The 23,031-nt window shown below is 37.8% G+C and overlaps 1 pseudogene; it reads right to left on the reverse strand.

The window, feature by feature from the left end:
- Positions 1 to 972: 972 nt before the first annotated feature.
- LOC112168390 lies at positions 973 to 21,131 on the reverse strand (annotated as a pseudogene).
- Between the last annotated feature and the right edge of the window lie 1,900 nt (positions 21,132 to 23,031).

Here is a 23,031-nt window from a genome sequence, read left to right on the forward strand (position 1 = left end):
CACTTAGATTCGCCTTGAGGGGATTTTTTTTCCTCACCTAAATTCGCCTTGAGGGGATTTTCTACTCACCTAGATTCACCTTGAGGGGATTTCTCCTCACTCAAATTTGCCTTTAGGAAATCTCTCTTCACATAGATTTTCATTTAGAGAATTACTGAGTTTTTTTTAATTTTTACCTCAAATTTTACAGATATTTCTTCACTTTATCGGGATGTATCGTAAATATCTAATATATCAGGGATATTTGACGATGTCGGAGAAATTTCGCAGAAACGGTGACAGATAAGATATTTACCCCCCTAGATATATCGGTCCTTCGAAAAAAGGAGATATCGGGGGATATATCAGAAATATCGCAGAGATTTAAAACCTTGGTTTTACTAAACCCAGTCCTCTATATAAAACATTCTCATAATTTGCCTTGAGGTAATCAATCTGTTCCGACTTGAGGAAACCAACCAAACTTAACCAAGGCAGTGGCAAACAAACCATTCCGACTATATTCTTATGATAAAACATCTTGATCATAACTAACTTGATCATCAAAGGACCCTTGGCCGGTACAACACCCGTCCTCTCACAAAGCCAAGGGTGTCTCTTGTCTTTCTTTATTGTGCAGGTGATCGAGTCAACAACCTTGACAAAATTGTACTGCGCGCAACACATATAACATGAGCTAAAAATAGCTAAACTCTCAGCTAGTGATACATAACCAATTCTAAGAGTACTGATACGCGCCAATTGTAATGATGACCTTGTGTAGTGTACAATTTAAGTGTTACTTCTAAATTAGAATTTGAGCTATGAGACCCCAACCGCTCGAAGGCACATGTCAGAAGACTTTATTTTAGCTAGCTCATAGAAAAAATAAAAAAGACTGTAAAATCATTCCAATATAGGAAAGGAAACTTAATAAACCGATCGAATCCAAGGATAACAATTGTCGATCATTTATTTATGGTTGAGCGCTGCTCATTTTTGGTGATGAAAAAGGCGGATGGGAAGTCCCTTGGCGGGGGTGGGGAGAGCGACAACAATGGTCTTCTCATCAGGAAAAACCTTCTCCCACTTGAACCTTGTGACCAAGTGGTGCATGAACACCAATATCACCACCCGAGCGTACTCATTCCCTGGACACATTCTCGGGCCTCCGCCGAATGGAATAAATGTGTAAGGTGCCGGTCCTTTTCCTTCAAATCTTGACGGATCGAATTTCTCCGGTTCAGGGGAAACAATCGGCGCTCTTGTGTGTCGATAAGAAAGCTTGAAGTTGAATCCATTAACAGAATTGAAAAATTACAGAAGTCAAAGATACCATCAGAGAGAGTGAAAAAATAAAGCCTAAAAAGAAGAAAATGCACAAAGCCTTATATATCTCTCTCTACCCAGCTCAGCTACACATTTCTTCTAACAACCTTGCTAACTGAACCTCCAGATTTGTGACACGTGGCATTGCAATCTGATGAGAAAACTTGGTAAATGAACCTTGCTGACTTAAGAGTATTAACTCTCAACATCTCCCCTCAAACACAGCTGGGTCTTCCCAGTCTGAGTTTGCCAGAGTGAGAGTTGAACTGAGGGCCATGAAGTCCCTTTGTCATAATACCTGCAGTCTGAGTTGAACAAAGTGATAATCAGTTTCCAGGCATGGCAATAATGGAATCTGGTGGTGGTTGTCCATGATATGCAAAATCAGTCCTGTTGTCACAATCTAATGCAGCATGACCTTTTCTTCCACAAATTTGGCACTCAATAGTAGATGAAGATGAATTTTCTGTATTTCTCCAATTACAGGTAGTAGCAATGTGACCTCTCTTCTTGCAGATTTGGCATTCTGGTGAGGCACCCTGATTTCTTGTACCATTATTGTCCCTGTCACCATCGTTATTGCTGAAATTAACCCAGTTGCTTCCACCACCATTGTTATTGTTCCAAGTGTACCTGCCTCCACCATTGTTGTTCCAAATCTTGTTGTACCCATTTCCGTTACCATTGTTGTGGTTGTAGTTGTAGTTAGATCTAGAATTTCCATTGCCATTTCCACTGTAACTATTTCTGTTGGCATTATACGTCTGCCCATTTCCATTTCCATGATAACCATTTGCATTACCATTGTGGATCTGATTAGTATCATGGCCATTAGAAGACTGACCATGGCCACCATTGTCTGCAAAACCAACATTGCCATTGTAACTCTGAGAGTTTTGAGTACTAGAACTAGCTCCTGCATTGTTGATGAGAAAATTGCTCCCAGAATTTGCAGCAAGTGAAGTATTAGCAACCATAGCAGTAAGAGAGGTCAAAGATAACGACCTATTTTCAATATCTCTCTCGGCACCAAGAAGTTGATTGCGCAAGTCTTGAGGGGTAATACGAGTTTCCCTTGCTTTCAACACAGTCATAATCATATCATACGCTACAGGAAGGCCATTAAGAGCAACAACAACCATATCTTCCTCTGGAACTTTAACTCCTAAACTGAGTAATTCATCTCTAGCCTTGCTAATTCGCACGAGAAAACGCTCAATGGTGTCAGAACCCTTTTGTAGAGTTTGAAAAGAGGTCTTTAATTGCATCACACTAGACATAGAAACAGTAGAATAACGCATGTGAAGTTTATCCCAAGCCTCATGTGATGACTTACAACCCACAACATACTCCATTGCTTCTGGAGAAAGTGTAGCAATGATCAAACTGATTAAGGCTCTATCAGTCTTTTTCCAGTCTCTAAAAGCTGGAGTCAGAGTAGTAGTTACTCCATCTTTCTCAGTGAAGACAAATTGAGGAGGACAAACATTAGTCCCGTCAAGAAATCCAAACAAGTCATTGCCCTCAAGCAATGATTGAAGCTGAAAACTCCAAGTAATGTAATTACCATCTTCAAGACGAACAGTTATCATACTCAATAAGGAGTGAATAGGAGATTGAACCACAGCCATGATGAATTGACTAGAAAATAATGAATCTTGCGCAGATAAAAAAAAACAATAGAGCACTGGTAGGAACAATAACAGAGATTCACCAAGAAATGGAGAGCTGGGCTACCCTTTTGGGGGATTTACCAGTCAAGCAGATAAAGCTGGGTTACCCTTTTGAGGGATTTACCAATCAAGCAGATAAAGTTGGACTACCCTTTTGGGGGATTTACCAGTCAAGCAGATAAAGTTGGGCTACCCTTTTGAGGGATTTACCAATCAAGTAGGAACAATAACAGAGATTCACCAAGAAATGGAGAGCTGGGCTACCCTTTTGGGGGATTTACCAGTCAAGCAGATAAAGCTGGGCTACCCTTTTGGGGGATTTACCAGTCAAGCAATATATCAAACGCAGTAGAAGCGTACAATAACAGATCAAGATTCATAAGAACCAAACAACTACAAGCATTGGTAGAACGAAATTACCATAACCATGAGGAAAGCGCAGATCAAGATGAAGCGGAAGCATGAAGCGAGAAGAAGAAAAAGCCCCAAATCGAACGAACCCTAATTTGAGCGAGCCACCAAATCGAAATGAGCCACAGAACCTCATAATCGAAACAATTGCGCGAGCGTACTGGCTCTGATACCATGATAAGAAAGCTTGAAGTTGAATCCATTAACAGAATTGAAAAATTACAGAAGTCAAAGATACCATCAGAGAGAGTGAAAAAATAAAGCCTAAAAAGAAGAAAATGCACAAAGCCTTATATATCTCTCTCTACCCAGCTCAGCTACACATTTCTTCTAACAACCTTGCTAACTGAACCTCCAGATTTGTGACACGTGGCATTGCAATCTGATGAGAAAACTTGGTAAATGAACCTTGCTGACTTAAGAGTATTAACTCTCAACACAGTTTGCGCTCCAGTACAACTTCCACCCTTTTGGAATGGTGAAACCATTGAAGACAAAATCGGTTAAAGCTTCCCTGAAGTTTCCTTGAACAGGTGGTGTCATCCTCAGCTACATTCCACGAGTACTTCATCTTCTGAAGGTCTTCCCATATCAACGGCTCCCCTATGGCTTTTGAATTTACAATCTCCATTTGCTCTGTTTTAATTAACACCGAGAAAATAATTATCAACACTAAAAAACAATAGTCATCTATAATCATTTATACGTACAACTCCATATGCTGCGTTCTCCCAACCAAACAACCAGATGATAAGAACCTATTCAAATTTCAAAGTTAGGCTCTCACACTCATTTAATTATTATCTTTTAAATTCAATTTTTTTTTTTATGTTAATTTTTTTTTTTTTTTTAGTTTAACGAGCAGGTTATATCGATTAAAAAAAAACATCCTAACATTTTATCCTTAATTCCTTATAGGGGGAAGGTAATATCCATCTGCTAATTGCCTAATTAACAATGAAAAATGATTGTTGAGGCCTAAATTTGTAGTCTCAATCTGATGCATGCACATCATCTGTTTGTCATATCATGTCATGTAAAAAGATCATTTAATCTATCTAAAATCTTATGGCTTCTTAAGGCGAGGTATTTCCCTAACTCAGATTTTATGCATGCTTCTATTGAGGGTGATGTCTCTTTTGCATGGCGAAGCATTTTGAAAGGTCAAGAGGTTCTTAGAAGGGGACTGCGCTTTTGGGTCGGTAATGGCGCGTCAATAAGGGTGTGGGAAGACCCATGGCTTCCTCTGCCCTACTCTTTCAAACCGTTCATACCCCCAATGGTTGGGTTGGAGGATTTAGTTGTGGAAGACCTCATTGATCAATACCAGAGAGACTGGGCAGTATCGTTCATGGAGGAGATTTTCACTCAAACGGAAGTCAACATCATTGCCAGCATTCCCTTGAGTGTTAGAGACCGGGAGGACAAGCTAGTTTGGCATTTTGATAAAAAAGGAGTCTATAGTGTCCGCAGTGGGTATCATACTTTTCGGTTCACTGAAAATGCCACTAGCCGCGCCTCTTCATCTGGGAGTTCACTTAGGGTGGCTGATTCTCATTGGACTAGATTGTGGAAGACTCATGTTCTCCCAAAAGTCCGATCCTTTATGTGGAGGGTGCATAGAATTATACTGCCTACAAGAGTGAATTTGGCTCGAAAATGTGTGCAGTTGGATACTAGATGTGTATTTTGCAACAATTATGAAGAGGATGCCCTGCATGTTCTAAAAAATTGCAAGAGAATTGAGGAGTATTGGCTAAGGTACGTAACCACCCTTCATCTAATGTTCATGCATGGCTTCTGCATGTTTATGATTTGCTGCCCAATCACAAGCTAGAGCTCTTCTTCATGCTTGTTTGGGCAATATGGGTGGAACGCAACAATGTTACTTGGAAGGGGACCTCCTTTTGTCCCGTGAATACTGCTACCTGGGCTACCAAGCTCCTTGAGGACTACCATGCGGCCCATCCGGGGTCACCAAAGAAGAAGTCAAGGCATAAAACTAAGTGGCAGCTGCCACCTCGAGGTAGGCTGAAACTTAATATTGATGGCGCATTTCACAGCGCTACTGGTCAAGGGGGTAGGCTCTCATCAAGAATGAAGATGGTGTGTGTCTCGCTGCAATTGCATGTCCCTTTCCCCATGCTAGATCCGCCTTTCAGATGGAGTTGGAAGCCATGAGAGCAGGACTTTTACTCATCATTCACCAAGGATTAGTCAATGTTGATATTGAAACTGACTGCTCTTTAGTGATTGCTGCACTCAAAAGTGACACGAAGGACTACTATGAAGTTGGTTGTATTGTTGAGGATTGCAAAGCATATCTGCATGCAATTTCTTCTATTAATCTATGCTCTGTCTATCGTGAAACAAACGGTGTGGCCCATAGATTGGCACACCTTGCTAGTGTTGAGATGATTACTGGTTAGATGAGACTCATGTGATTATCCAGGATGTTCTCTTTGAGGATTTTTGTACTAGTACTCGAGGTGTAGGAAATATGTCCCCCTCGCTGTACAATCATCCTTTATTCTTATGGCTCTAAATTAATTTCCTTTTTTTTTCTTTCATAAAGTTAGGCTTAGACTAAAACAACAGATCTTTTTTCTTTAATCTGGAAAAGAAAAAAAATTCCTCATTGTGCTTAGATTACAATTGATTTTTGTTGAACAGCAACTCATGTTGAATTTTAGTTCTCAAAAATTGTTCTGCGTTCAAACAAAAAGATAAGCAAAAAAGCAAAGTAGTACACATATAATTCAATCAATAGATTTGCACATACATCCAGAGCTATATCAAATCTCTAGCATATACATATGTACATATGAACTTGAAGTTTGTTGGGTTCTTGCATATCGTAGAATTTCTTTCTTTATTTCTTTAAGTTTTTTTTCATTTAATTTTTTTGCCCTAATTTAGGGGTAATTTATGAAATCAACAGTCCAAATAATGAAAATAATAATGTGGGAAAATACTTTTGTCACCAACTGGTGAGAATGAGTAAGTTCATCTAATGGGGCATGGCTGCCCTAAGTTTGTCGTTTTTTACTTTGTCTATAGCTAGGGTTTAATGTAGGATTTGAGTTTATTATTATTTTCTTTGTTTTGTTTAGATTTTATATAATAATCAATGGCTGCTATTAACATGCAATATTTTCTTTTGGTTAAAAAAAAAATACTATTTTTTCTTTTTGTCACCTAATTAATTTCAAAACCCGATCAAAAAAAAATTACAGAAATAACTCTTTTTTTTTTTTATCAAAAGGAAATAATTAACTTGGGCTAGCCCGAAGGGAAGAGAAAGAGATAATTAAACACGAGCAAATTCTGAACATAATTTGAAGACACAAACTCTAGTTCATGAAGTGTTGATTAGCTTTTGATCAATCATTTCACAAAAGAAATAAATTTAAGCTCACAAAATCTAGTATGAAGGACTTATCGCACGCACTCTAAAATAGTTAAGCAAACCAAGGATACAAGTCTTTTTTTTTGTTACGTTCGTCTCATTTAGCCGATGATTAAGTAATATGAGTTTTACATCCAAAACCAATTGACAATGGATGGAGTGACCCAAACTCATATAAACACATTTGCAAGGTCTCATATGATACCATGATAACGTAATATGTGGTTCACATCCAAAACAAATTAATAATGGATGGAGTGACACAAACCCTTATAAACTCATTTGCAATGTCCCATATTTCCCATGTAGTATTCATATCTCAACAGCCTAATATTCTAACCCAATCTCAGCCCCTCCTAACTTGGGCTAACCCGAAGGGAAGAGAAAGAGGTCGTTTGAGATGCTCGATGAACTTTGTTATCCTTCGCTAAAAATGGACGAATTTTCATATATTGAAAAACATGAAAATTTTGTTTAAATGCTAAGGAGAACATAGCACGTGTAGTTTAAAATAAACTCATGTAGTACTCCGAGCATTACCTTTGTAGACTGCTTCATAGATATGAGGTAGCTCGCCAAGATACTTCACAATGAAAGTCAAAGCAGCACTAACTGTGTCGAAGCCAGCAACCAACATACCAAGAATCTTATCAGCGATATCGGATTCCTTCAGATATGTTCCATCTTCATCGCAGGTCAAGAGCATGTGTGATAACATGTCTTGTGTGGGGGATGCATTGCCCTCTGCTAAGTCGACCTTCCTCTGCTTGATCATCTTGTATAAATCCTTCCTAATCAAGTTGGCCGCTTTGATGGCTTTATTAAACGGAGTTCCTGGGAAGTCGATGGGTAACGATATGGTTCCGGCATTCACTAAACAGAACGGTTTGCTGAGTTTTTCAATGTCCGCTTGATCTTCAAGGCTAACGAACAAGCGTGCAGCAAGCTTGAAGGTGTGGCTGTAAATGACATGAAGAATACTTCAAGCAGCTAGAGAATTTGAGAAGGATATTATTGTTCGAGTTATATATCAATTCATATAATAAGGTGCAGTAGGTAGTACCTGCAGATAGCTAGCAAGTTGGTGACTATTTTTATCAAAGAAGTTACATTTTTCTTGTATATATGAATAGTTACTAAACTCATATTAACAATTTATGTGTTATTGATGTGACAAAATAGTTAATAAACTCCATACGTAGTAAATTTGAAGATCTTGTTGACACAGCTCGGAAACCAGACTCGGACAAGATTGTTCTCATTGGAGAACAAGAACTTGTTGCAAGCGGTGCCGCAGAAGAAGGCAGTTCTCTCCCCAAACAAGGAGGTCTTGAAGACTTGGGAGGAGTGCCTGTTCACCCGGTCTAAGATGAACTTCTCGGGGTGGCCTCTGACCCGAAGAGAAGAACTCGTAGGTCTCTCCGATCACCGGGTAGCCAACGTTACCCGGGGGTAGGTTGTTGCCGGTGAACTGTGATAAAGTAATCTGGGGTTCACATCCAAAACCAATTGGCAATGGATGGAGTGGCCCAAACCCTTATAAACCCATAGGCAAGGTCCCATTTTTCCCATGTGGGATGTATATATTCTCAACACGCCCCCGCACGTGTGGCGAATTTTCAAGCCATACACGTGGACAACTTTTGGGTGACGTGGAGCCCATGTGGCCGTTAGGCATGCACACGTGGGTAACCCGCTCTGATACTATGATAAAGTAATCTGAGGTTCACATCCAAAACCAATTGGCAATGGATGGAGTGGCCCAAACCTTTATAAACCCATAGGCAAGGTCCTATTTTTCCCATGTGGGATGTATATATTCTCAACAAACTGGGATCTGTGCCTGTAGAAGAGCACCAAGAGAGAGATCCAGAAAGAAAACAAAGCCCAAGAGGAGGGTGATGGGATCGATGGAAATAATATTGCTCCAATACCATGGTTTTGAGGACCCAAAATCTTTGGTGATGGAGTTTGTTTCTATGGTTTACAGGGATCAAGTAACTCTGAGACGCATTGTATCATTGAGTTTATATACAATTATATATGCTACACCGAGTTCAAGCGAAGCTAGGCTAGGTGATCGACGTCGTGCAACTCTTTTTTTAATCATAAGTGGCACTATCAAGTCAAACTAATTGCAAGCTATCGGAACCTACGGTAACTACCAATAATGCAGAGAAAATTAAATTCTATGAAGTGTGGAATGCGTGGGATATTTTTATGTAGTTTACTTAGGGCTGCCACTTGGTTTGGTAATTACCAAACCGACCGAATACCAACTGATACTTTAGGTTTGGTAAACCGACTTTTTGGTAACCGAAACCGATAAAACCGAAATCGAAAATTACCGAAAAAGTTAGTTTGGTTTTGGTAAATACCGAATTTACCGATTATCTAAATATTAGCTTTATATACTATGATTTTCAATACACATACATGTATATTAAGAAATAAACATAAAAGTTTTCATAATAGTATGAACATTACTCAATATACTACATAATTAATAGTACATGTATTTTGAGTAACCTAGTCCAAAATGGTTAAATAACCTAGTTTTATTGAAAATAGATAAAATTTGATGTCATATATACAAAAGAAAGCTATGATTAGTAGATAAATACGAAGTTTACGGTTATAAAATTGAAAAACCTAATTTTGTTCATTCTAATTTTAGTAATTTATATTACAAAGAATTAGTTGTTCTAAAGTTGGTAATACCGAAAACCCAAATACCGAATTTGGTAGATATGATTAAAAATCAAAAATTTTGGTTGGTAATTGGTAGCTCAATTTTGAAACCGAAAGCTTTGGTTTTGAAGTTGGTAATACCTATAACCGATTCGAACCGACCGAGTGACAACCCTAGGTAATACCGAAAACCGAAATACTGAATTTGGTAGATATGATTAAAAATCAAAAATTTTGGTTGGTAATTGGTAGCTCAATTTTGAAACCGAAAGCTTTGGTTTTGAAGTTGGTAACACCTATAACCGATTCGAACCGACCGAGTGACAGCCCTAAGTTTACTAGATTCCTGCGAAATTTTACATTTTGAGGACTTAATTATTCCAATATGAACATAATTTGGTGATTTACCTCGTTGAAAATTGTAGAGTCTCCACCAATCAGTATCTTTTCCCTTTTGAACGTTTTTTTTTTTTGAACGTTGTAAGTACAAGATCTGTATATGGTTGTGTTGGCATTCCCATTCAGAGCTAGTGAAGACAATTCATCACTGAAGAAGTTGGAAAAGTACCTCAATACTGATCTCAGAGACGTTACAGGTAAATGCATTTTATGTGTTTGCATATGCACTGGGATTGCAACATGCCCGAGTCTGTCCTGATTTTTTTGGTCGTCCTTTTTTCGGAAAGTATCTTTCTGTAATTCAAATATTATTTTACAAAAAAAATTTCCACCAGTTTAATTCGTACCGTTAAAGTATATCAATATTCTAATTGACAATCTTTTATAGTCATTGATTGAGTAGGATTTTTTTTCCTCCTTATATTCTAAAACTATGCGTTCAAGGATGCACGACTCTTATGCAAGATTTGTGTGCATCTTGTTTGTTTAGAGAGAGTCTCATATACGTCCTTGAAACACTTGTTCCTTGTCAAAGTGTTTCATCATTCATTCAATTGTATGGTTCTCTAGAGATCAGTAGAGAAGTCATTGGTGCAAGAAGAGTGATCATTGAAGAACAAGTGAAGAAGGCTGAGAAGATTCAAGACAAACACCTCATCTAGTTAGTCTAGTGATTGTAGCCAAGTGTAGTAGTGTTATTTGTGTTTGTAAGGAAACTTGTTCTTCACCACTAGTGGATTGATTACATCTTTTGGGTTATCAAGAGTTAGAGCCCCGTAGTGTTTTTAACCTCAAATTGAGGTTTTCACTACGTAAACAAATTCGTGTTTTCCGTGTGAATTTCGGTTATCTGCCCAGTAGGGATTGCAACATAACTATCAATCCCCGATACGCAAAAACACGATCATCCTAACATTTTCAAACATGCCACCCATTAGTGTCTATGCGTAACTAAATTTGTAGGACTTTTTCTGGGAAGGCATGAATGCTCTGACCACCTTCGACGCCTGCGTATGGTGGTTGCTTGGTTTGAAGGTACAAGGACTATTTCGCTTGAATAAGTTCTTGTGTAAGATTCATTTCATTTGGTTTCACTAAATGAAAGTTAAATCCAGGGTACGATGCAGTTATAAACTATTTGAAGATGCCCTAGCCTAAGTGTCAATTTTTATAAGTGTAGGTATATGGAAAACATGCTTTACAATTAACAATTTGAAGGATCATCGCCCTCCCGGCCAGTTCAAACAACCATGAATACAGAATGCTCTAATATGATCAGAGCTTTTCAAGATGTTTATATTACGATTCCGCTTAGACTGATCTACTCTCTCCGAATTTAGAGTCTTCATCTAATTTATCAATTTTTCAAGAATGACACGTGTATTCAGGTTTTGACTTTCTCTTGGCTCCCCATTTAGGGTCTAGTTTGTGTTCTTGGCTATTTAAAGTTTATTCTTGGCAGGGCTGGTTCTGAGGCGACACAAGCGGTGCAGCCACCCTAGGGCTCCGATTCCGGGAGGCCTCCGATCTCAGGGCAATATATAAAACCTATATAAATTATAAACGTCAGGAAGATGAACAAAATCAGAGTTGCGCAGTTGGTTAGGGCACGATGCTATTATTGATGTGGATCTGTGTTTTATCATCGCTAATCTCTCTTTCTTTGGGCTTTTATTTTATCTTTTTTTTTTTTTTTTTTAGTTTCCCTAGATTCACTCCTTTTATTCTTTGTTTTTTCCCCTAGATTCACACATTCTTATTCCTTTGACAATAGGAAATTTCTTTTGGTGAATACAAGAATTTTAATTTTTTCATTATTTTTTTTATCTTTCTCTTTTCCCCCTTGTATTCGACAGTTTCATTAATCAAAACTTGAGGGCAGCTACACCAGTCCTTCATTCAAAAACTTTAGGGTTCTTGTCTTCTTGACCCAAAACATCAAAATTGGCTAAGAGTATCCCACTTACCCCAGCAACAAATTTTTATTTCCACTCACCCTGTTTAAAGCAAAATGACAATTTTGCCCTTAAATTAACTAATTAATTACACATGCCCTCTTTCTCCACGATCTGCTCCGTCTCTCTCTCTCCCCCCGTGACCTCCACATCCGGCGCCGCGTCGATCAACTTCAACGACGAGTTCTTGTTGAGATTCTAAACCCGATCGTTCATTTAGATTTCCGGCAATGGAGCTGCATGTGTTGTAACCAAAATCCCCGGTGATGGAATCGAACCTCTCATCACGAACGCCGGGACGATCTCGCCGGCCATCCTTCCTCTCACTCTCACCTCGATCTCTCTCTCACCGCCGCCGTCAGATTCAGATTCGCCGCCGTCATTTCGTGGTCTTAGTTTCAGCAACAGTATCCTTGGCTGATTGAAAGGTATCTGCAACTGCGGTAGCTATTTTACCCACAAAGCCGGCAGCCCCTGTATTTCCAGAATTTGCTCCTCCGTCGTTGATCTCATGAAGCATTTCCACCTTCTCCTTACGGGTTCTTTGTCTTCTCTTGCCGGTGATCGGAAATCCACTTTGTCCACCTTAATCTCCACTCCACCTTGCTCGTTTACACCTTCAGTTCCTTTTGAATTATTCATGTTGCAGCTTTGAAATATGAACTCGGATGAATAACACAAAGCTTTGGTTTATTTTATTTTTTTGGTCAGACCAAAGCTTTGGTTGGTCTGTGGTCATCTGGGTATGTTGAAAGTTTTGGGTTACTGACTTTTGATTAAAAAAAAAGCCACGTTAATTCTCACCTTGAAGCTTTGCTTGGTTCTATGTTGAAAAGTCAAAATCTTATCCAACAAAGGACATTCAAGAAAAGAAGTGAAATTGAACAGTCATGGCATGACCTTTTTTTTTTCCAACAAAGTTTGATTGAGCTTTGTAGATCAATAGAAAAAAAGAAAAAATTAATTATTGGAGGGCAATAGACCTTTAATAAAGGTATTAAAGGTTTATTTGGGGGACAATAGATGTTTTGAATTGATATAATCTTCTCGTTTTTTTTTAATCAAAGTTTTATTTGTCTAAATTTAGAGAGACTAGTTCTCATTCCGGAGACTGAAAGTTCTATTGAGGGGGGCAATAGACATCTGTTGAGGTGCAATACACGGCTGATGGACGTCTATTGGGAAGCAATAGACGTCTATTAGGGGGCAATAGACTATTAGGGCAATAGACATCTAATAGACCTCTATTGGGGGGCAATAGATGTCTATTAGGGGAAATAAACATTCCAGTGAGGTTTTCAGAAATTCCTGCGACCAGTCACCGGAATCCTGTGAAAGTTGGCCGGATTTCGGCGACTGGTGACCGGGCTCCGGCGAAGTCCCCTATGGTTTCTCTCTCTCTCTCTCTCTCTCTAAGTAACAAAGGTGAGGGTAAAATGGTATTAAAAAGAAAATAAAAACAAAACAAAAAATCTTAATGAGGTATTAGGGAAGACCTCCTTAGAGTGTTTTGGGTAAGAGAGAATTAAAAAAACTTAATGGGGTAAGTGAGAGAAAAAAATCTCTAAAAATGGGGTAAATAGACAAAAACTCAAAACTTTATATAATTTTTTGGTTATATAAGTTAGATTTTTGTTTTGTTATTAGGATGCGGTTATTGTCACTCTACCATTTTCTTAGTTCACCTTATGAATATTTAAATTTATATCCAAGTGCAAAATGACTAATAAGTACACTAATTTCTAAAATCCAAATCTGTGAGGAGAAATAAATATATAACTAATTAATTAAATACAAAGGCTACTTAAATTCTCATTAGATAACAGTAATCTTCATCGTCTCCACCCAAGTATGAATTTATTACTATTTTTTCGTCTTTTTGTTCTCTCCTCATTGTTAATTTGTTATTCAGTTCACAAAATCATTAGTGTTAACTTCATCAAAATTTTTGGAATAACCATTGTAAACACCGAAAGTTTTTTTTTTTTTTTTTTTTTTTTTAAATACCCTTAGCCCACCCACCCTTACATATATCCCGTGAAAATTGAAGCCATGACCTTTACAATTATAAGTTACCAACAGGTCACAGCTCACCGGCAATAAAGATTAAGAAAAAAAATTATTCTCTTCTTCATTGCTCACAATTGTTAACTTACTATCTTTGGACACGCAGGGGCGGATTCAGGGGGTGGCGAGGTTTGGCAGTTGCCCAACCTCAATCTTTTGAGCTGGTTAAGAAGCTTAAGGCGAAGAAGACCTTTGGGTTTGTTAAAAATGGCAGAAATTAGGCAGAAAGGAATAATAGCGTTGAGGAAGAAGAAGATGATGCTCTGATTCTTTTCCTGGAAAAGAGATCCTCGAAACGATGCCGTTTAGAAATAGTTTCATTAAACAAAACAAGGTCGTTTAGGAATGTTTGAAAAATTAATTATAAAAAAATTTAAGGCACAGTCTATCTCTCTCCATTGCTATTGGTTTTTATTTTTCTTGGAAGTGCGCAGGGGCCCTCCATCAATTCATTTATCAAATTTATTTTCTTATCCTAATTAATGAATCAATTGAAGCTGATGGATGTTCATCATCTCATCGAAATTCATTGATTATTTTTTCTTTCTTACTCAATTTTTTGAATTATAGTAAATAATATTTATTTGTAAATTTTATTGATATATATATATATATATATGTTGTGATCAATGAATTTTTATTGATCTTCACCTATAAGAGTAATATTCTTTTGATATTGAATGACCGTTCAATTTTAGTCTTGCCCATCCTGCTAAAAGTTTTTGAATCCGCCACTGTTGACACGGACTAAAATAGATGAACATTGAAAGTGAAAGAGAAACTTAAAAATGGAAGTAAATCATATTATGACTTTGTTAGGAAAATACAATATTTTAGTTCTTTTATTAGTATACATTAAATGAGAGATTTTCATAAAAAAAAATATTTTCTAATTGGATATGTGATAGAATGATAATTCTGAAAAAAGAGACGAATTAGATAAGTTCATTTTGATATTGAAATTATAACGTAGGGTGACAATAGCACCCTATATCAATTTGACCCAAATTTGTGTAAGTTGTTTTTCTGTAAGCATATAATTGACATGTACATCATTTAAAATTTCGCTCCAAGCCTCCGAAGATTCAAGACTGGCCCTGGTTCTAGGCGATGGATGGGCTGTTCCTATCAACAACCCACAGGTTGTTGTTGAAGTAAAGGTTAATTAACTAACAAACAACCTATACAAGGTACTACTGATTCGCGATCAAATTGTTGGCATGGCGGATGGAGGGTAATTTTGTTCAATATCTCTAGACTGTAAATAAGTTTGCTACATTTATAATTAAACTAAATGAACCATTTGTAAATCATATTCTTATGAGAAATTTAAAAGAAAACAAAATAAAATAAAATCCTTCACAATGACTGCATAGACCTTCCAACACTCTTTTTGATCAACAACATCTACTTATTAGGTTCATATAATGCATCTTGAACCAAAAGTACATAGACGTACAATACTATATATCAATAGAGAAGGTACGTACATAAAAGCATCTTTGGCAGACTGTCTATCTTGGCTCCTTAGCTATTTTGGATAACATATTTAGCTCTTTATCAATTTTAACAGCTACACCAGATTCCTAAGTGGTTCTCTATTTCAACTATTAGATATCTCGCTCCTAAGTATAGAGAGCGAGATGAGACTCTCTATTATTTTTGTTAATTTAAAACATTCATTTTAGGGCTAAATACTGTTTAGTCCTTGAACTTTTGCTGAAAAAACACTTCAGTCCCTCGCCTTTTAATTTGACATGTTTACTCCATGTTCTTTCAGTTTTTCACCCAATAGGTCAATTCCGTTAGACTCCGTTAAATTGTGCCGTTAACTCCCTATTTTAATAATAAAATTACTATTATAACCCTGACTTTCTCTTTCTTTAATTATTTTAATTATTTTTATTCTTCTCTTTTATTTTTGGTTTCTTTAATTTTTTTATTCTTCTCTTATATTTTTTTTCTTCTAGTTCGCACCAATAAAATTACTAAAATTTTTAAATTGTTTTTATTCTTCTTTTTTATTTTTTTTCTTCTAATTCACACTAATAAAATTACTAATTTTTTAATTATTTTTATTCTTCTCTTTAATTTTTTTTAATTATTTTTAGTCTTCTCTTTTATTTTTCCTTCTCTTTTAAGGATAAAAATTACTATTATATTCCCTCCCTTATTTCTTTTGTTATGACTAATTTTATTGGGTGTTTAGGTGAGCCGGAGAAGAAAAAAATAGTCATAATTTTTATTACGACCTTTATAAAGGGATTGGTGTGAATCAGAAGAAAAAAAATAAAAGAGAAGAATAAAAACCATTTAAAATGATTAAAGAAAAAGAAAGTCAGGGCTATAATAGTAATTTTATCTTTAAAATGGAGAGTTAACGGCACAATTTAATGGAGTGTAATGGAATGGACCTATTGGTTATGATTATTTTTTTACTTCTCTGGCTCACCCAAATACCCAATAAAATTAGTCATAACAGAAGAAACAAGGGGTGGAATATAATAGTAATTTTTATCCTTAAAAGAGAAGAGTAAAAACAATTAAAAAAATTTGTAATTTATTGGTGCAAATGAAAAAAAAATAAAACAGAAAATAACAAAAAATTAAAGAAAGCAAAAATAAAAGAGAAGAATAAAAATAATTAAAAAAAGTAGTAATTTTATTGGTGCGAATCACAAGAAAAAAATAAGAGAGAAGTAAAAACAATTAAAAACATTAAAGAAAGAGAAAGTCAGGGCTATAATAGTAATTTTATTCTTAAAATAGGAAGTTAACGGTACTATTTAACAGAGTCTAACGGAATGGACCTATTAGGTGTAAAACTGAAAGAACAGGGAGTAAACATGTCAAATTAAAAGGCGAGAGACTGAAGTGTTTTTTCAGCAAAAGTTCAAGGACTAAACAGTATTTAGCCCTTCATTTTATGTCATTCTATGTAATTTATCAATAAATGTAAACTATTTTTTCATATTCATTAAATGATATAAATTTAAATATAATTAAAATAGAGAGAACGGATGCATATGTATTTCTAAAATGACTAGCCAAAATGAGTTTTTAGCTACTTTGGCTAAAATTTCACTAAAAAATTGCTAGTGTTTTAGGAAATCAGAAATTGGGAGAGAATGGCTTTCATTGATAATAGGGACCTCTTTATAAAAAGGATTACAACAAGTGAATATGAGTCTTACATGGAAATTGAATCATACAATGAATAAGATATCTCCGAGGATATCTGTAAGGCTAAACCTATTACAACATGGACAAGTCACTAGAGTTTAGGTCATATTCATATATACTTGAACACTCCCCCTTGTGTCGCCCAAATACGGTGCTCCTCCCGTTACCTCGTCAAAAACCTTGCCGAGTAAGAAAAACCCAGTGAGACAAAAATAACCTCAGTCGAAGGAGAAAAAGAGTACAACACACCCTTCACGTTTCGAGACAATACATGTAGACAACTCCCCCTGATGTCTGGATCTCCCCCTAATGACTATCATGGGAGTTAGGATAACTTCGACAAACAATGCTACCAACATGTTTCTCGAAAGTGGATTTAGGAAATGACTTAGTGAACAAGTCTACCGCATTGTCCTCAGATCGAACCTAGTTTACTCTGATCTTGAGGAGAGTCTGTTGTTGCTGATTATGCTTAGTGTTGTCGCCTTTGATGTAGCCCTGCTTCATTTATTCAATGCAAGCGACATTATCATCATAAATGCTCATAGGCTCATCTATGGTAGACTTCAAACCATAATTACTTCAAACATGCGTAATTATGGATCCAATCCATTTGTATTCACAAACTACTTCGTGAAAAGAAATATTCTCTGCATGGTTCGAAGATATAGCGAGTAGGGTCTGTTCTATAGACCTCCAAGATATCATGGCCTTACCCATGGTGAACACATAACCAGTTGAGAATGATCATTGTGTGAGTCTGAGAGATACCCAGCATCAGCAAAATCTTCCAAAACACAAATATCATTTTGGGATGGGGACAGAGGATGCAGGCCAGTGTTAGCGGCGTTCCTAGCATCTGATGGGTCTGAATTCATCATCTCTCTGTAGGGATAGAACACGCCCATATCAATCGTACATATCAAGTATCGAAAGAGATCTTTTACACCATTGCAATGGCGTCGCTTTGGCGCTAAGCTATACCTAGCTAACAAGTTCACTGTAAATGAGATGTCCGGTTTTGTGCACTAAGCTAAGTACAATAATGCATCTATTGTACTCAATCAGGGCACATCTGCCTCTAGCACATCTTCGTCATCATCCTTCGGACTAAGAGGATCATTTTTAGGATTAAGATTACAGACGATCATGGGCGTGCTTGAAGGCTTGACCTTGTCAAAATGCTTAAGCATCCATCAACACAATGCTCAAGTTCCAAACCGAGACATAATCGTGTTCTCCCAATATCCTTCATCTCAAACTCAAATTTCAAGTGTTCAGCGGTTTCTTTTAACTCTTTAAGGGCTTCCAATGAAGATATGTCACCAACATGAATCGCGATAGAATCCGGAACTTGTCATAGAAACGCGCGAGCATTTACGTATCCCTTCCCAATCAAGTAGTGTTGGTGGCGCCACCAACATGGCCAAAGGTGTTGCCTCCCTCTCTCTTTCCACGTTGACCTCTTCAGTTTCGTGTTCGCTTATTTGGCGGTTACCTTCCTCATTAGAGCAAGAATATGGACACGAGCGCCTAGAATTGTCCCTAGATTTAGGATTTCACTCTTGGCACCCTCCCTTAGGAGAGCAACTATAATTAGACTCCAGAATAAGCTCTATTCCCACAGGTCTCTAATCATAGTTCTTCATAAGGATGTTGTCCTGCTTTTCAGCGATTTTCAAGGCTCCAATAAGCTTATGAAACCTTGTTATCCGTCCTGCAGTAATATCGATTCGATAATTCTTAGCAACCATCAAAGCAGAGATAGGGAAGGTAGAGAGAGTCCTCTCAATCAACATCATATCTGTGATCTCTTTTCCACATAATTTTATTAAGGATTTAATGCGAAGTGCTACCGAGTTGTAGTTAAGAGTTGTCTTGAAATCACAGAAACGGAGATTATGCCATCTCAATTCTAGGTCAGGAAGTAGGGAGTCACGGACATTGCCAAAGTGTTTTTCGAGTGAGACCCACAGCCTTTTGAGGTCTTCTTCGTTTAGATACTCGTACTGGAGAAAATCATCCATATGTCGAATCATTAGGATGACGGCTTTGGCCTTATTTGCCTCCAAGGCTACTCTATTTGCTTAAAAAACTTGAGCTTGCTCAACAGTTATCAAGTCCTGGTTAGGCTCAAAAATCGTATCCAACATTCCTTGGGCCTTGAGATATTGGCGGACATCACTAACCCGCTTGTGATATCCACAACCAGTTGTCCCTAGTGGAGCAAAGTCCAATTTGTTTAGGTTACTCATCCTAAAAAGGAACAAGAAAAAGGGTTAGTTTCGGAGCAAAAAGGTTGTCACGAAAACAAAAGAAATTTCTGAGTGTAATTGCTCCCAAGAAATTCGATTCCAAGGAGTATTAGATTAGATCGAAACAATGATGTGTATATGGTCGATCGTATATTTTCAACAAACTCTAAGTTTGGAGATCTTAACAAGCTCCAAACTTAGAGAGCATGAATCCCCACAGTTCGGCTTAAGTCTCCCCACAAAAGAAGAAGTGGAGGGTAGAAGAATGGAGGTTGAAAGTCCCCGAGAAAAGACAAAAATTAAAAGTACTTGAAAGCGGCAACTTTTATAAAAATTTACCTCGAAAAAAGGTCGCAGGAAAATTTGCCGGAATCTAGCAGGAAAATTGGCAAGAGGTCGGCGGTGGCCGGACGCCGGCTAGAAGCTGGTCGGATGCTTGCTGGCAGTGAGGCTAGCGTCTGCGCTGGGGCTGCTGGCGGGCTACTGGCCTACTGCGCTGGCTGGCTGCTGCGAGGGGTTGGCGAGGCTAGCGGATGCAAGGGCATGCGAGGCTAGGGCAAGGCATGCCGGGGCTGTTAGTAGCGAGGCTAGCTAGCTGGGAAAGGCTGCGCGGGTGCTGGGCGGAGTGAGGCTAACCAAGGCCAAAGCGAGACTAATCTGCTGAAGGCTAGCGAGGCTAACGCACTGGGACAAGTGAGGCTAACACAGGCGCCGGGGCGCGCTATGCGTGCTTGCAGGCGAGGGGACGAAGCAAGGCTAACCTAGCCGGTTCAGTGGTTTGCGGAGCTTCCGACGGCCAGTTTGGGGGCTTTTCGGCCGATTCTGGTTGTTCCGCCGCCGGTTTTGGACTCTTAGGATCAACATCTTCAAGGTGTACGGTGGAGGTAGCTAGGGTTTCGAATTTACGAATTTAGAGTTTCATGGTTAGGGTTTCGTGCTGATAACGTGTTTTAGGATATCAGAAATTGGGAGAGAATGGGTTGTAAGTTTTCATTGATAATAGGGGTCTCTTTATATAGAGGATTACAACTAGAGAATATGAGTCTTATATGGAAACTGAATCATACAATGAATATGATATCTCCAAAGATATCTGTAAGACTAACCCTATTACAACATGGACAAGTCACTAGAGTTTGGGTCGGACACACAATTCAGAAATACCTGAACAGCTAGCATATATCGTTAAAGATGCTCTAAGCCGTATAAACACAGCAAATCGCAAGTGAAAGGGTCCAGTGGCAGATAAAGAAACATGTAGTGCTTGAAATTAGCATACATAAATCAGAACGTGCAGATCCTGGAATGGTGAAATATAATAAAAAGTAGCGGATAGTTTGGTTCGATCACGAGCTCTACGTGGGTTCACCGGAGATAGCAAAATCAACTGACCTAGGATTTTGCTTATCAAGCCGATCAAACATCACATAACGCCCTGAACCCACAGTGATGTGATCCCTATTTGATTTCTCTGGAGATAGCAAACCTGTGGGAATCACATGTTTTCTAGTGATTTTTGCGTAAACATCCAAGTATTCTTCTTCAAATTCGTTGCAAGTTCCAACGGCTAGTACTGGACTCGATGATACAATCTTGGCAAGCCTTACAGCATAACTTATTATCCCAGAACCATTTGCACCATAAAACCCTGATGCACAGGAACCGTCTCATACTCTTCAAACGCTACAAGGTCGACGGAAAGGGGACCCAGTCCGTCGGGGATGTCCAGCTTTCCCGGTGATGGCGGACCTTGATTTAGATGTTCTGGTGAGCCAGTCATGACATTGGTAGCGCGCGGAACAGAAAGGAGAGAAATAGGCCGGAGAAACACCGTATTCTTTACCCGTGTCAACCACCCAGTGAGCTGCAAAATCAACTAGCTAGTATCCAACAGGCACTTTATCAGAAACGAAGTCCTTGAAGGGCAGTTCTACTAGATCAAACGCGACCTTCAAGTGGTGGATCTTTTCAAAAGGCACTACGGTGGCCTCGGCGCCTTCTGGCAAGAGCCGATCAGCATCCAGAACAGGCATTGGAAGTGAAAATAGTGTAATGAAAGTTTCTAAATCTGGTGAAATTTTTTGGAGCCTTTGGATGGTTTTTGGGGTAGATATAAAGGAGACACGAACCTTAATTGGCTTTTGCTAAGGCTATGGAGGGTTGAAGTAAAGGAATCATATGGCCAAAGGCAGGCCATGGAACTATCACAACATGAAATTCTTCCTCCATAATTATACTAGCTGAAATGGGATTCGCTATGAGTTCGTTCCTCTGCATTTGGATAATTCACTAGCTATATACTGATCGAGACAAGGCTAGGGGTCACCTAATAAATAATCGAAAGCAAATATTTGTTGGCACAAAGACTTTCTGTTTGGCTTTACAGCTTTTGATAAGATCGAATGCATTTGTGCAGCTTTTGTGACGAGCCTGCTCGCACCAAAAAAAAAGAAACAAAACAAAATCGAAAATCATTCCTGTTGTGTTACTACTAGTATAATCACATTATCAGAAGCTCTTTTCTGTATGATTACAAGCAGCATAAGCAAATTAAGCGGTGAAAAGTTTCATCAAACAACAAATTAATTTTTTGCTTTCAGTTGGGCCGTCTTTCTTAAACTCATACCGGCCCTAGCTAGCTTATTGCTTTACCAGTTTACCTAGCTAGCTGATTCCCCATTTTCAAAATTTCATGCAACAAAAAATTACTTGAGTAAGTTGCTACCTACGGGCGTAGCGCTGCTCTTCTAACCATCCAAGTTAGGTTGACGTGCTTAATTAATTAGCAAGTCCCGCCCTTTGCGAACCAATCTGCAATTACTTCTATAATTAAGCACATTGCCTAGCATGTGTGGACATTTGGATAAGAGCAATATTGATGACAAAATAATATTTTGAGACCCTCGTCCAAACTCTCTCTTATTTTTTCAATTCTTAAGTCCATTTATAATGACTGTCTTTATGAAATATTAACCTAAACGGAGATAATTTAGTGATTTAATTGTATCAAACGAGTTTACGGTTTATCAAAAGCTTAATTAAGATCACTAGTTCAAATGGTGAACTAATTTGCTTCTTGGAGTGCAAGTATATTCCTTGCAGGCTTAGAGTTTACGGTTAATTTCAGTTGTAGTTAAGAACGCCACAGTTCCTACACATTGAAGTCAATCTACAAGACTACGACCAAAATGAGAATATTTGACTTGATATGACAGAGGAAGAAGAGAGACGAGGAGAGGTGAGAGCAACTCCAACAGCTTCTCAATATATTGATTTTTCTCTATTTTAGGGAAAATTTTGGCTGTTTTGCTCCAACAAATTCCCTATAATTATCCCTAAAATAGAGATAGTGATGAGAGAGAAAACAAAATTCTCTATATTTACAGCAATCTGTAAAATTTTAGGAAAGAATTATGGAATTTGTATAATAGAGAATCTGTTGGAGTTGGCGTAGAATTTTTTTTAGAGATTTTAATTTTTGCTTTCCTAAAATAGAAAAATTATAGGAAAACTGTTGGAAATGTTCAGAGAGATGATAAAATAATTAAGAGAGAAGCAATATAGAGAAGATATCAGTTGACCGTTGACTTGATTGATTTCATGGGCTAACTAATACATATGTGTATGAAGGTGACCACTCAACTATTAAGTGTACCTGGGCTTTCTCGAGCAAGAACAGC

The sequence above is a fragment of the Rosa chinensis genome, chromosome 1, assembly GCF_002994745.2.
Source record: "Rosa chinensis cultivar Old Blush chromosome 1, RchiOBHm-V2, whole genome shotgun sequence".
Taxonomy (NCBI): Eukaryota; Viridiplantae; Streptophyta; class Magnoliopsida; order Rosales; family Rosaceae; genus Rosa; species Rosa chinensis.